The sequence below is a fragment of the Scyliorhinus canicula genome, chromosome 5 (genome assembly GCF_902713615.1).
Source record: "Scyliorhinus canicula chromosome 5, sScyCan1.1, whole genome shotgun sequence".
Lineage (NCBI taxonomy): Eukaryota > Metazoa > Chordata > Chondrichthyes > Carcharhiniformes > Scyliorhinidae > Scyliorhinus > Scyliorhinus canicula.
In genome coordinates, this window is record NC_052150.1 from 162179433 (window position 1) to 162192512 (window position 13080).

Here is a 13080-nt window from a genome sequence, read left to right on the forward strand (position 1 = left end):
TCTTCCTCAAATGGCCAGGTGCTCTTTCTGAATGATGCCCCAGGCACCCTGGCAGTGCCAACCTGATTGAAACTGTCTGCTCTGCTTTATCAGCAGGAAGGGCATCCACTCCTTCAAAGATCAAGTAGTCTGTGACTACAGCAATAGTTTCCTCTATGGTTATGCAGGTTTTCCTGGCAACAGCCATGGCTCCTTCATCTTCAGCAGTTCAATCTACCTCAAGACTTCACTCTAACCCTCAAGTGCATGGATGGATCCTCAGGGACAAGGAATATCGCACGAAAAGGCTACTCACCCTCTGCAGGCAACAGAGGCGATAACACCAACGAGACCAGCTCAGCAGGGCAGCTTTGAGAAGACCACCCAGTTTCTGAGGATTTATTTTGATTTCTTTTATATATTCTTTCATGCGATGTCGGCATCACTGCCAAGATCAGCATGTATTGTCCATCTCTAATTTCCCTTGAACTGTGTGACTTGTAGTTAAGTGGCAGTTAATAATCAACCTCATGAGACGAGGTGGCCGAGTGGTTAAGGCGATGGACTGCTAATCCATTGTGCTCTGCACGCGTGGGTTCGAATCCCATCCTCATCGATCTTTCATTCACCTGTTTCTCAGACGTAAATCAATAATCAACCTCATTGTTGCGGGGCTGGATTCATATGTAGGTCAGAGAGAGTAAGATCAGCAAATTTCCTCTTCTAAATGACACAAATGAACCAAATGAGATTTTACGATGATATTTGTCAAGGTAACCATTGCCAAGATAGGTTTTATATTCCAGATTGTTTTGAAGCTATCGTGGTGGAATTTGTACCCATACCCCAAAGCATCCAAGGTTTCTAGATTAATAGTCCAGTGACATTACTACTATGCCACCATCCCTCCACATGCCTCTGTGTCGAGACAAGTACGGTGGTGCCCATTAATACCCTCCTGCAAGGGCCACGGTCATGGTGGTGGTTTGCTATGGTCCCCTAGGTCCTCCAGAGAGATGTGGACCTTAAGGATTGTGATCCCTGGAAGGAGACATCTTATTCATGGAGGAACAGGAGGTGAAAGAGGAGGAAGAAGATGAGGCAGAGGGAGGAGAGGCTGAACAGAGATGTGCCCATGCTGCATGGCAGAGTGGGTTCCTCCTACCGCCCTGTAGAAGAGGATCTTCCTACCTCCCATCATCTCACAATGCACGATCAAGGCCAGTATCTACGAATCAAAGAGCAGACCTGATCAGGGGCCAGGCCTCCAGCTCTCCTACGTGATGCCACCATCGAGACGTGAAGATAATATATCCATCTATATATTAATCAGCTGGACTATTCTATAAGTCTTTATTATGTGCTATTAAAAATTAAAAATTGCTGAGCTAACAACATGTCTCCAGCAGGTCACCTGATACCTTGAAGCAGTTCCAAAGTAACAATGGCCACGGGGATGGGGAGAATGGTCCAGTTAATTCCAAACAAAGTTAAGGTAAAGGTAAAGTCACCATAGTCCCAGATGACCATAGGCTGCTTTCCCCTTTGAGGGGGAGAGCTGACTGGTTAAAAGCAAATTACTGCGGATGCTGGAATCTGAAACCAAAGAGAAAATGCTGGAAAACCTCTGCACGCCTGGCAGAAGAGCTGACTGGTGGTGTTTTAATCTGAGGATCACCACACTTCAGACGAGGGACATGGCTGAGAAGGTGGGGCCTTCATGAATAACCTCAGTCAGTACAGGAATTGAACCCACGCTGTTGGCCTGGTTCTGCATCACAAATGAGCTGTCTAGCCAACTGAGCTAAAAATGAGCAGATTTCTGCATTTGATCAACCAACAACATCAGTAATGGATGCTATGGGAAGTAAAAATTTACCTCATACTTCACCTGACCGACCTCTGTCCAGGCTGTCACTGGCTCTTAAGTGGACAGGAAACCGATCTTCACACCAGTTAAAGAGTTCACTCACATGAAAAGTAGTTTCCCACTGTGTGGTGCTCCATGTGGTTCAGATCCTAGGATGGTTGGCGTAGTTTTCACAAAGACCACAACTATCTTCTGTATTCAACAAAGATAAAGATTTATTTACAGTACTTGAATTCGACTTTTTACTTCTGTATAATAAACAATTGGCAATAAATATACAAGCTACACTCATCTACCATTAATTTCTATATTAATACAATAACTATGATCTGCTCTCGCTCACACTAGCTTTCCTATAGTCTTTCTCCAGTCTTTCTCCGAGCCTTCTCCTCAACACTCTCCCAGAAGGTTTAGCATCGATGCTTCATATAGTTTTGCATCTAGCTTAAAGTGTGTGATTCGGACATTCCATTGTCCCTTACAGTTCTGCACATTTCTCATAATGCCACACACGGGAGGTGAGTTTCTGACCCGGCTCCTGTTTTCTGTGGTGAAAATTTATCCGCAGCTATTCGAGATTGGGTATAACACTGTTATGCGCTGCTGGGTTTGGTGTTAAATTCAAGTGATCAAGATTAAAATACATAGGTTACAATGTTAGATTAATAACTTGGAATCTTTTAATTTCACTGAGCTTTGTCTTTTTCAAAGTTTTAGATGTAATTACTCGCCATTTTGAGGAGACTAAACAAATTTGTCAAGGTTCAAGTTATACACAGTCTGCAGAAGGAGCAGCCTTTGAGTTGAATTACTTTTCATAGTTATTTACTGCCTTATGTTATTCCTGTTTGAAACATTCACTCCAGCAATACATAAAGCAACATAGAAACTTCTCGCTTTCAAAAATGTTCAGTCCTTTAAAGCAGAAAATTTTCCATTTTTTTGAATGGCTTTGAGTAACACTTAAGGAACTTTCCTGTGCTGAATGCAGTTAATGTTTTCCTTTTGTGATGTTTCCAATTTATGCCACATTAATGATTTATGAAATCAACTCGCTGTGATTCCACCATTTGCTTTTGTTTTCCTTTTTTTTCCTGCTGGGAATAGCTCACAAAATATTTCCCATAATCACCAGTTTTTCTCTGACTGAAATAAATTGCTATCTTAGCAAAAGTTCCCTTTATGTAAATGATTCCGTAAAAAGGATGTGAATTAACTGTATAAATGTGTTTTTGGGAGCATTAATTTGTTTTATATATCCTTTGGGGGTTATGGTGCTTTTTTGCTACATTTCCCCATTTGCAAATGTAATTAGCTTAAAGATGTCCTTAAGGGAAGGACTTAACTCAGAACATCAAATTTGACTAAATGAGAGGGATCAACACTTCAGGAAATGAAATGTTTCCTTTTAGTTAAAAAAAATTAATGCTCCATGGGATGGCAAGGTGATGAATTCAAAAAGAACTGATTTATTTTACATAAAAAGATTCACTAATTATAATTTTGCCATATTTTCACCTTACTAAAGATCTTTACAATTTGACATGCTCACTTGCTGTGTGTGGAGTGGGATGTGATTTCTCAAAGCAGCAGGAATAAAGAAAAGGATTCACTTGAATATAATTGGTTTTATAAATTCATCTACTGCAATTTGTCCACGGATCGTAATATATTAGTGGGTGCTGGTGAGCTTGATTCTGTTCTTAATATTGGAAAGGAGGATGTCATGCTAATCCTTTCAGTTCCATGTGGTTGCTGGTGCCAAAAGCAAAATAGCACCAGAATAATTTCACAGATCATTTCCGAGTATTACAGGTGAAGTCTTTGGAGAGTATGTGTCTTTTGTTCAGAATAAGTTTGGTGGCATCAGAAGAAATGAGAGCACTGCTCAAACCACGAGCGATTGTTCAGTCATTTGGAGCAAAACGCTGTGAAGACAGTTCTTGTCCCTGGCAGAAATTACTCTGTGATGCAGTTAGGGAACATGCCTCACAACCTACAGCAATTTTGAATGTAGGTGAAACAATTTGCAACTCTATAAGTAGGCAATAGCAGAGATTAGTGTGCCTGCTGGTTCGGTTCTGAATGTTCCACTGTGATAATCCTCATTGATAAGAGCGGTATGAAAACATTTCCTTCCGAGATAAATTCCATTTTACTGACTTCAGGCAAGAAATTACCGTTGCAAACTTCAAATGATTATAAAGGTGCAAAGAATCACACTCGGAAAGCTGTCAGATGTTTAGATCTCAGTCAGAGTAGGATTTTTACCATATATACAGGAATGTAATGTATACTTGTAATAAAGTGAGCTTTTCACAGGTGTTCAAGAATATTAGTCTATGGTCAGTTTCTATCTGCTGAGTATGACTTTGGCAGTAATGTTTTTCACAAGAGACTTTTGGCTAAATAGAAGCAACTGGAATCCAACAGGAAGCTGTAATTGGATGATAAATTGACTCGATGATAGGAAAGAGGATGTTTATTAAAATGTGTGGTTATAATTGGGCAACTCTGACCAATTACACATCCTACCTTCCAGTTAAAATACTCGGAGGATGTTGGAGGTAGAATGTCAACATCAATGGATGGCACCAAGTTACAAGAAAAACTGAGTGTTCCAATGATACAGATTGAATTCAAAATGATCTGGAGAGATGGTGCAGCTGAAGTAATGGATGACAGATGGCATCTAATAGTGAGAATGTACACTGGCACTAAATCTACTTGATATTATTACACAACAATGGACATGTTAAATATTGTGGAAAAAAGGAAAACATTGAATACACGATTATTTCTAAATATTAGAAGAATCAGTACAACATAAAACAGCAAATTCATGATCCAATTGTAGGGCTGAATTTAACCTTACCCACTCACAGCAGGGAACCTGGAGGCACATCAGAACATCAGATGTTTCAGCAGTGTGTTTGTCATTGGCTTTTCTTGATACATTTGCAGCTGACTATAATAATAACGTTTGTGATTATAATAATCATTATTAGTGTCACAAGTAGGCTTACATTATTGCTGCAATGAAGTTACTGTAAAAATCACCTGTTCGGGTACGCTGAGGGAGAATTCAGAATGTCCAAATCACCCAACAAGCACGTCTTTTGGGCAACTGGAGGAAACCCACACAGACACTGGGAGAACGTGCAGACTCCGCACAGACAGTGACCCAGCGGAGAATCGAACTGTGAAGCAACAGTGCTAACCACTGTGCTACTGTGCTGCCCCTACAGATACATAGATTGGATATAGATAGGTTAGGAAAGTGGTCCAAAATGTGGCAGATGGAGTTTAACGTGGATAAGTGTGAGGTCATGCATTTTGGTCAAAAAAATGGGAAGGCAACTTATTATCTAAATGGAGAGAGACTCTAGGGTGTTTCAATGCAGAGGGAACTGGGTGTCCTTGTGCATGAGTCACAGAAAACGAGCATGCACGTTCAGCAGATAATAAGGAAAGCAAATGGAATGTTGGCATTTATAGCAAAAGGAATTGAGTATAAAGGTGAGGAAGTGTTGTTGCAACTGTACGAAGCATTGGTAAGACCGCACCTGGAGTATTGGCCACAGTTTTGGTCCCCTTATTTGAGGAAATATGTAGTGGAGGCAGTTCAGAGGAGGTTCACAAGGTTGAATCCAGAGGTGAGGGGTTTATCGTATGAGGAGAGATTGAACAGTTTCGGCCTATGCTCGCTAGAGTTCAGGTGAATGAGGGGAGATCAAATTGAGGTATGCAAGATGCTAAAAGGTATGGATAAAGTAGAAGTGAAGCAGATGCTTCCTCTATTGAAGTGTTCTAAAATGAGAGGTCAGAATCTTAAGAGGTAGCAAATTATAACAGGTTTGCGAAGAAACAACTTCTCCCAGAGAGTTGTGAAGCTATGGAATTTGCGACCCCAGAGCGCAGTGGATGCAGGGACAGTGAGTAAATTTAAGGAGGCGTCACACATTTTTAATTGGCAATTGGTTGAAAGGTTATGGAGAAGGGGCAGGAAACTGGGTTTGAGGCCCTGATGGGATCCGCCATTATCACATTGAAGGAGTTTAGGCTCGGAAGTCTAAATTGTCGTTTCCTGCTCCTCGCTCATGGGCGGGATTCTCTGACTCCCCGCCGGGTCGGAGAATCGCTGGGGGGGGCGGCGTGAATCCTGCCCCCGCCAGCTGCCGATTTCTCCGTCGCCAGGGTTTTGGCGGGAGCGAGAAAAGCGCCGCACCGCTCGGGGGCCGTTGGCAGCTGATTCTCCGGCCCGCGATGGGCTGAGTGGCCGCCTGGTTTCGGCCGGTCACGCCGGCGTAAATCACAACAGGTCCTTACCGGTGGGACCTAGCTCCACGGGCGGCCAGCAGAGTCCTCGGGAGGGCGCGGGGGGATCTGGCCCCAGGCAGGGATGCCCCCACGGTGGCCTGGCCCGCAATTGGGGCCCACCAATCCACGAGCAGGCCTGTGCTGTGGGGGCACTGGCCTAGCCTCCGCACCTTTGGGGCGGCCAACGCTGGAGTGGTTCACGCCACTCCTCGGCGCCGGAGTGGCCCGCCCACCGGTTCCCTGAGAATCCTGCCCCACCGGTTCCAGGAGAATCCCACCCCATGTGTTCAAGGGAGGAAATGCTGTGCATGATTTTGCAATTCAGCTCTTGGTCTGTAGCATTGACGGTAACAGATAAGGGACATATCTCTCATGATAGAATGGCGCAGCTGATTCGATGGGCCGATTAGCCTAATTCTGCTCCGATATCTTATGAACGTTTGAACTTATGACCTCTGGGCTTCCTGACCAATTCGAGCAAATGAGTATGGTGATAAACTGCATCAGTCCCTTACAGCTCCAATATTTAAAAGAACACATCAAGAATCTGGCTTGAAAGATGGTAGAATTGTGCTGACGAGCCAAAAGGTTGTCAAAAAGAGACTCAATGTGGTAAAGCTGCATCAAGCTTTGGTGATACATCCCTGGATCCCTACAGGTTTGTGGATATTCTGTTACTCATAAACAGGCAGAAGAAGGAAGGAAAACAAGCAGGCATGTTTCGAAGTAATAGGGGAGGCTAACAGTGGGAATGTGGTGCCTCACTCTTGGATACAGTGTCGCAAACGATTCAATGGGCCGATCACCACAGGAAAGGTGAGTGGCATTAGACAATCAAGTAAACACTCACACACTCTGCCTTCCTAAGTTATCTCCTGCCTCATTCTTCATACTAGTACAACTTGAAGGGGCACGTATCACTCTCTGTCAAGGCATCGACTCACATCCCCATCTGACCAACCACCACTGACAGTCACCTTATCGCAATGCCACACCTATCCCTTTCAATTCTTACATGCACTAGTCTCTTTTTTTTCCTTGCAGGAGAAGAGGGCACAGAGAACCAGGGAAAGACAGAGGACCAGGGGTGCCCTCCAGTCATTTTCACTTGACAGCTGCAGTGCAGGAGGTGTCAGATCTCTGCCTGTCTAGCTTTGGAGATGGCAAGATGGGAGTCTCCCAGCAACTTGGACAGAATTAAATATCGCGCTGTCACAAGGCAAACAACACTTAGTAATGTTGATTTGATGTCCGCAGGCAACAAAAAATGATTATTTGCACAATGATGACTTAGAACCCGCCCATCTTGTGAGTTACAATTCATGCTTTCTCACAGGACCTTCAAACATCTCTCAGGGTGTGAGGTAGGAGGAGGGCAAAGATGCCTCAAAAGGGACACTCAATCTGAGAATGCATTATTACAGGATTCATGCACGCCAGCTGAGATATGTACACTTTAGTGGGACTGCCATAACAGGAACTTGGGTTGTCAAGTGGGTGAAGCACACATCACAAGTGAACGTGATCAGGGGCTGTAAACTGATAACCCATTGGTATTTCTCCATCAGAAGGTGCAGAATCTTTCAAGCTTTGCTCTGTTGCATGCAGACGTTAATCCTCGAGAGGCCATCGATGGATAGAATATTCTGGAGCAGCAAAACATGTATTCGCCTTTCCAGATGCAATGCACACGATTGGAAAGGGATTGGAGAAATCATCCCTAGGATGAGTATTATGATTACTATGACATTCAGGCTAATTTCAATGTCCATGGAAAGAGTGGCCACTTGCATGGAGCATCAATTGCATGCTGACGTTCACCTATTGCCTGCACACTCAGCATGGTACCTTATTGAAGGTTGAGAAAAACCTAGCCTTGACAGTTCAGCACATCATGAAAGTGTGCCAAAGCGGCTAGCACAGAATCATGGGATGGCTTCAAGGCAGGGCTGGAAGGGATTTTGGAGAAATATGACTTGTTACATGTTCCTGCCTCTGGGCAGTCTTCCTGATGGTGGTTGCACCATCAGAGACTACCCACATGGCAGCAGCAGGAAGCCTATCTGCATAATTTTATGGTGATTTGTGGGCTGTTTAGAAACTAGGTGTCACAGTGGGTAGCACTGCTACCTCAGAATACCAGTGGCCCATGTTCGATTCCAACCTTGGGTCACTGTCTGTGTGGAGTTTGCACATTCCCTCTGTCATGTGAGAGTACCTTTAACAAATGGGTGTTTTTATAGAATAACTGTAGTGGGTGTAAGTTTAAGAAATGGGTGTTTATTACTGCAGTGATGTCAGAAAATGGGAGGAGCTGGGCTGTCCGTCTGTTTTACTTTTGTTTTGAACAGGCTGCTATAGAGCGAGGTTTTAGTTTCGTTTTCAGAAGAGCTGCAGTGAAAGCCAGCAGATGTGCATGGGTCTCTCTACAAACTAAAGAGTGTTCATTTGGGTGATTTCAAAGGGATGACTGCTCTCGTTAGAGAATTTAAACCTGATCTCTGTGTTAAAAGGGTCTTTTGTCTTCTGGATGTTGTTTGGGAATTTATTAAGGATTATTTAGTGTTGTATTCTTTGGGGTCTGTATTTGAATTGATAGTTGCTAAGATGTTCACTGTATGTTTAAAAAAGGTTAACCTGAGTTCATGGAATAAACATTGTTTTTCTTAAAAAAATACTTTTCGATTTCTGTTGTACCACACCTGGAGAGTGTGCCATGTGCTCCGTATACCACAATCTAGTAAAAATTGTGGGTCAGGTGAACTCCATGATACACTTTAGGGTTTTCTAAACCCGAGCCCATAACAAATTGGGGGCTCGTCCGGGAAAAAAGTCTATCTATTGGTTGGCTTAGTGAACTTAAAGACAGTGAGAGGTGAGCATATTGTGGTTGCTTATCAGGTGTGGTATTCCAATTTAAGTGCGGAGTGTGTGGTGGACAATGGCTCTTTCAGAGGCTCTGAAGTTTTTAGGGGTGGAGACGGTCACACACAGTACCTTACGGACATAGACTAAAAGCAGACTGTTTGATTTGGCAAAAACATTGCAGTTAACATTACCTGACAAAATGCAAAAAGGGGAGGTAATTATGGTGGTGGCTAAGCATTTAAAGTTGCCTGAGATACAGTTTGACTCATTGGAAATGGCAAAAATTCAGTTACAAATTAAACAAATGAAACATGAGAAAGAATTAAAGCAGCTTGAATACAAAAGAGGGAGAGAAGAAAAAGAAAGAGAGAGAGAGGAAAAAGAATTAGAGAGAGAAAGAGATAGAGGGGACAAAGAAAAGGAGAGAGAAGAAAGGTGAAAAGAAAGAATAGCCCGAGCAAAACAAAAAGAAAGAGAAAGGGCGATACAGATCACAGAAAAAGATAAAGAAAGAGAGTTTGAACTTCAGAAAATGGCCATGAAACATGACAGTCAGTTAAAATTGGCAGACGTAAAGGGAAAAGTACAGTTGGATGATAGTGATGAGGATATTGAGAAAGAGCGTCATAGTCGAAGGCTTGGTGAGGATCTATTTAAATATGTCCAAGCATTGCGAAGGTTTGACGAGAAGGAGGTAGAAGCCTTTTTCATTTCATTTGAGAAGGTGGCTAAACAAATGAAATGGCCACAGGACATGTGGGTATTACTGATTCAAACAAAGCTGGTAGGTAGGGTGAGTGAAGTGTTTGTATCACTGCCGGAGGAGGTATCTGGGACGTATGAGGAGGTGAAAAAATCCATCTTAGATGCATATGAACTAGTGCCTGAATACTACAGACAAAGGTTTAGAAATTTAAGGAAAGAATTTGGTCAAACATACATGGTGTATGAAAGGCTCAAACAGAGTAATTTTGATAGGTGGATAAGGGCTTTGAAAATGGACCAAACGTATGAAGCTCTCAGAGAAACTATACTTTCAGAGGAGGTTAAAAATTCGATTCCTGATGTAGTGAGAACTCATGTGGAAGAGCAGAGGGCTAAAACTGCGAGATTAGCAGCAGAGGGGCTGGTTTAGCACACTGGGCTAAATCACTGGCTTTTAAAGCAGACAAAGGCAGGCCAGCAGCACGGTTCAATTCCTGTACCAGCCTCCCCGGAATGTGGCGACTAGGGGTTTTTCCACAGTAACTTCATTTGAAGCCTACTTGTGACAATAAGCTATTTTCATTTAATTTCATTTCAGAAATGGCAGATGATTATGAATTAGTTCATAAATAAAAGCTTGGTTTCCAACATCAGTTTCAGCCTGTGAGGGATAGAAACTGGGGACATGAGAAATACCCAAGTGGTAAAGTTAAAGGTGATCTGATGGGAGATAATAAGGAGAGTGTACCTCAGATTAAAAAATAAATCCAGGAGGGTGGAAAATAAATGAAAAGTTTCAAATGTTTTCACTGTAATAAACTAGGCCATGTAAAGTCACAGTGTTGGTGGTTGAAGAAAAGCACTGGGAAGGCTAATGTGGTAAAACAGGGTTTGTTAAAGTGGTAAAGGAAAGCCCAAGTGAAGCGAAGGAGGTGCAAAAGATTGTACAGCCTGATCAAGAAATGATTGATAAGAAGGTGCCAGGTCTCTTTAAAGAATTTACTTGTGTGGATAACGTTTACTCATGTGTATCAGGAGGAGCAGGTAAAGAAGTCAGAATTGTAAGAGTTACGGGAGCTCGTCAATCTTTAATGGTCAGAGATGAGGAGTTACGTATTTTGGGAAGAATTGTGCCAGAAAAAGTGGTAATATACAGAATTCAGGGTGAGAGGAGTAGTGTTCAATTATATAAGGTAAGGTTGGAAAGTCCAGTGAAGAGTGATGAAGTGGTAGTAGGAGTAATAGTGAAACTATCTTGTCCAGGAATACAGTTTATCTTGGGTAATGATATAGCTGGAAAACAGGTGGGAGTGATGCCTACTGTGGTTGATGAGGCAGTGGAAAATCAGACAACTGAAATGTTGAAGGACGAATATCCTGGCATTTTTCCAGATTGTGTAGGAACAAGGTTGCAAAGTCACAGGTTAAGACAAGAGGATAAATCAAAGAGTGAAGATAAAGTTGAAGAGCAATTATCAGAAACAATTTTTGATCAGATGGCCGAAAACGAACAAGAACAGGTGGAGGATGAGACGGATATTTTTAGTTCAGGAAAATTGGTGGAGTTACAACAAAAAGATTTAGAAATAATACGGATGTATCAGAAAGCATATATGGCAGAGGAATCTGAGTGTATACCAGAATGTTATTAACATAAATGTGATGTCTTGATGAGAAAATGGAGACCTTTGCATATGCAGGCGAATGAAAAGTGGGCAGAAGTTCATCAAGTAGTTTTGCCGGTAGGGTATAGAAAGGAGGTGTTGCGAGTTGCACATGAGGTACCAGTGGGAGGTCATTTGGGAATAAGGAAAACTCAAGCTAAAATCCAAAAAACATTTTTATTGGCCTGGACTACATAAAGATGTAGTTAAATTTTGTCAATCATGTCACACATGTCAAGTGATAGGGAAATCTCAAGCAGTGATAAAACCAGCCCTTAATATCCATTCCAGCATTTGAGGAATCTTTTACAAGGGTCCTAATTGATTGCGTAGGACTGCTTCCGAAAACGAAAAGTGGGAATCAATATCTTCTGACTATAATGGATATGTCTACTAGATTTCCAGAGGTCATTCCAGTACGTAATATTACAGCTAAAACGATTGTGGAGGAGTTACTTAAATTCTTTACTAGATATGGACTACCCACAGAAATACAATTGGATCAAGGATCAAATTTTACCTCAAGGTTATTCAAAAAAGTCATGGATAGCTTCGGAATAAAACAATTTAAATCAACTGCGTACCATCCAGAATCGGAGGGAGCATTAGAAAGGTGGCATCAGACATTAAAGACAATGTTGATGGCTTATTGTCAAGATTATCCAGAGGATTGGGATAAAGGAATTCCATTCGTACTGTTTGCAATTAGGGATGCACCTAATGAGTCAACTAAATTCAGTCCTTTTGAACTAATATTTGGTCATGAGGTAAGAGGACCACTTAAATTGATTCAGGAAAAATTGGTGAGTGAGAAATCAGAACTTACATTCTTGGATAACGTCTCAAATTTTAGGGAATGATTAAATAGAGCAGGTGAATTAGCTAGACAACATTTACAAGTTGCACAAAATGTGATGGAACGGGTAGTGGACAAGAAATCCAAAGTTCGTAGTTTTGCCAGTGGAGATAAAGTTTTAGTATTGCTACCAGTAATAGATGAACCTTTAAAAGCAAGGTTTTTTGGACCTTATCAGATTGAAAGGAAATTGAATGAGGTGAATTATGTGGTAAAAAGGGCAGATGGAATGAAAACTCACCAAGTGTGTCAGGTGAATATGCTTAAAAGATGCTTTGAAAGGGAAGGAGAGAAAAAGGAGGAGGTTTTAATGATTCTAACTCAAAGTGATGAACCAAATCCAGATGACTGTGAATTTGACATACCTCAAATTGAATTGGAAAATGAGGATGTTCTTAAAAATTGGGAGAAATTGTTGAGTTACCTTCCAGAGGAAAAACAGACTGACCTGAAAGAGTTATTGATATCATGTGGGCATGTTTGTAGAGATAAATTGGGAAGTACTAAAATGGCTATACATGATGTAGATGTGGGAAATTATGTTCCAATCAAACAACATCCATATAGACTTAACCCCTTTAAAATTGGCACAGGTTAACAAAGACATTGAGAGTATGCTTAAAATGGCATAATTGAGGTGGTTTGCAGCCAATGGAGCTCACACATAGCGATGGTACCTAAACCAGACTTTACCCAATACAGGCTAAAACATATGGTTGTGTGGACTACAGAAAGGTTAATGCAGTTACAAGAATGGACTCTTGTCCTATTCCACGTTTGGAGGATTGCATTGAGAAAGTAGGACAATCAGCTTTTAT

The 13080-nt window shown here is 41.8% G+C and overlaps 1 non-coding gene across 1 annotated transcript; it reads left to right on the forward strand.

Annotated features, from left to right (window-relative positions):
* Positions 1-513: 513 nt before the first annotated feature.
* trnas-gcu lies at positions 514-595 on the forward strand. Its single transcript has one exon. It is a non-coding gene; the product is annotated as a tRNA-Ser (tRNA).
* Positions 596-13080: the final 12485 nt, after the last annotated feature.